Source organism: Triticum urartu, chromosome 4A, assembly GCF_056163025.1.
Source record: "Triticum urartu cultivar PI428250 chromosome 4A, HENAU_Tu73, whole genome shotgun sequence".
Lineage (NCBI taxonomy): Eukaryota > Viridiplantae > Streptophyta > Magnoliopsida > Poales > Poaceae > Triticum > Triticum urartu.
This window is the reverse complement of record NC_141876.1, coordinates 575999191-576002087: the sequence shown is the minus strand read 5'-3', so window position 1 is coordinate 576002087 and position 2897 is coordinate 575999191. Positions and strand designations below refer to the sequence as shown.

At 48.4% G+C, this 2897-nt stretch overlaps 1 pseudogene; it reads right to left on the bottom strand.

Moving 5' to 3' along the window:
- Window positions 1–688: 688 nt before the first annotated feature.
- Window positions 689–1331, bottom strand: LOC147976759 (uncharacterized; annotated as a pseudogene).
- Between the last annotated feature and the right edge of the window lie 1566 nt (window positions 1332–2897).

Genomic DNA, 2897 nt, shown 5'->3' with positions numbered 1-2897 from the left:
ATTAAGTGGAGCTCAATATGCAACGGGTTGCATATTGACGGAACACCACATCAATTATTTAGTTCTCTCCCGGTTAGGTACTCAACAATATTAAATGTTGGTTAACATGGCAAGAGGTGAAGCATAACAAAACTATAGCATTTAAACAATTTAAATGGGGCCGGATATAACAAAAAACAAATCTGGTAAATCCCCATATGCATTAGCAATTTAATGCAACAACAATTTTAAGCATTTTTAATTGTTGTTATCATGATGTGGATGACATGAACAAGTTTATGCAATTTTTATTAAAAGTTGACAAGAGCATTATGAAGCATTTGTCATCGTGGCGGAAACGAAAGGGGTGCCACGGCAACGATCACGAAAACGGTGCCACGACAGCGTTCCGGTTCCGGTAACTCGATTGAGATACCGATGCAAAGGAGAAGTGTGCGGATGCGTGCAAAAGATGCTGGGGCGCTCCCGGATTCCGGGTATCCCACGAGTTGGTGACAATGAAACGAGTGACAATTTGGAGATGGTGCAAACACGAGCATCTCAAACATCGCAAGAATTCGTTCGCGGACGTCGTCTCGGGGTTATACCTTCGAAGCGTGCATTATCGGAACGGATCGAGTTCGGCGGTCGGGGTACACGTGTCGAAGGGGAAGTGGTTGTTCACGGGGTCGTCGTGGGAAGTAGCGGTTCACGCGACGGTAGTTGAAATTGACGTTTGCGTTACACGGGTCTTTGGCGACGGTCGTCGTACACGGTTTGGAGTGGTACTTGCTTCTTCGGACTTGTCGGTCTCGATTCTTGCGACGGTAGCAGTATACGTCTCGTTTTCGGAGAGGTACTTGGGGTCATTTGAACTTGTCGGTCTCGTCATCTCGAAGGGGTGCTTGATGTTCTTAGCGATTCCGAAGACGATGGTAGAGGTACACTTGTTGTAGGGGTACTTGTCGGATCCACGGCGACAGTAGAGGTACAAACGTTCTCACGGTACTTGGGACGTCGTGGAACTTGGCGCTTGCGGTATTGATAGCTCGAAGGGGTACTTGGCCTGTCCGAGGTCTCCGGCTATAGTGGTACTTGATGATACGGGTAGTCGAACTTGACGAAAAACAGGTCTCCTCGGAGACTTGATGCATCTGAATTCTTCGGGTTTGTAGTAGTACTTGGCGTTCGGAGTCGGGATCTTGCCGGTCTTGATGGTCTTTTGATACGAAACGAAGCATCACAAGGCCTCGGTTGGGCAGCAGCAAGGAGGCGATGGTGGTGGACAGTGGCAGGAAGCAAACACGGGGCTCGTCTGGTTCCCGATAGGATCGGGGCCAGTGGAACTCCATGGGGCGGCAGCCATGGCTTTCCTGATAGGCGGGCGAGGCAGCGCAGGCCTCTGGAGGACCACGGGCACGCGAGGAGGCAAGATGGTGCGGTCCAGAAGGATCATGCCCGACCAAAGACGGGAGCTACAGCGGCAAACAAGCGGTTGGGCACGATAGAGAGAAGCAAGAGCTTCGGGCGCAAGGAGGACACGCCTGATGGTAGCGCGGCAACCAGAGGGGTCGCAGGCGAGGAGAGGGGAGAGAGATGGGGAATGGGCGCGGGGCCTCGCTGGACGGAGCTTGCAGGCAGCCGCGCGATCGACGAGTCGGCAGGGAATCCTCTGGCGCGAGGATGGACGAGCTCCTGGACGAGGAGAGGTTGGACAAGAAGAGCACGCAGGAGGAAGAGAGCGAGAGGAGGAAAAGAAGAGGTTGGCGGCGCTGGTGGGAACGACCGAACGAGGAGGGGATCGACCAGGAGAGGGTTTCGCTCGGGCCTAGGGTTAGCAGCGTTAGGTGGGCTTGGGGCCGGCCCAGCAAAGAGGAGGGGTCAGCTGGGCTTGCTGGATTGGGCTCTCCCTCTCCTCCCTTTCTTCTTTAATCGAAAAGAAATAGAGAGAGAGGAAAAAGAAGGGGGGTTAGGGAAAAGAGTTTGAGCAGGAGGACAATTTTCCTAGACTCATAAAAAATAAACATGACCAAAGAAAAATAGAAGTGGCCAGATTGCAGGAATTAAATTCAAATTCATTTGAATATAATTCAAATGGTTTCGAATTGGGACTAGGTTCGGTGTGGCCAAAAATGTTCGGGTTTTTTGGTGGAGCTCCGGAATATGATGAAAGAATATATGGCAATGTTGGAGACCAAGAATTAAGATAACAAAGGCATTGGGATATTTTGCAAGTGTGTTTGCGGTGAATCCAAATGAATGGAATATTTTTATTTAGCTCCCTAATATTGGGAGGATATGTTATAAAGAGAATTACCATGTGAATTCCCTCGATTTAAATGGACCGAAGATCCATGCAATTTATTTAGTTGAGTTGCAAAAGATTTATGAGATGATGGCATGATGACATGATGCAATGCACATGATGCAACGAACCAAACAAATCACACGACGAAACCCGGAAACCCTGGAAGGCATCTGAAGCTCCAGTCTCGGGGCGTTACAACACTCCACCACTACGAGAGGATCTCGTCCCGAGATCTAGAATGGCACCAGAGGGACAAACGGAAGAGAAAGAGAAGAGGTAAAACTAAGTTGCTTCTTTGACAAATGAGTGAAACCAAAGAACCTTGAAAAAGTTGAGCAAATAGAAAGGAAAAAAAGCAACGGAGAAGAATAAAGTTAAAAGCACTCCGTTAAGAAAAGGGAAAAGAAAAAACCGATTCGGGTAGCGCTCCGGTTTAGAAGGGGTGCAAGAATAGATAAGGCAAAAAGAACTTGAGCAAAAAGGACAGAACACTCCGGTAAATGGTTAAGCAAAGAAAGAAGCATGATCTTGACAAAACAAGATGATGGTTGAAAAGAGCAACATGACAATGCCCCTGGAACAAAAGAATAGAAGATAGATAATTGAGATA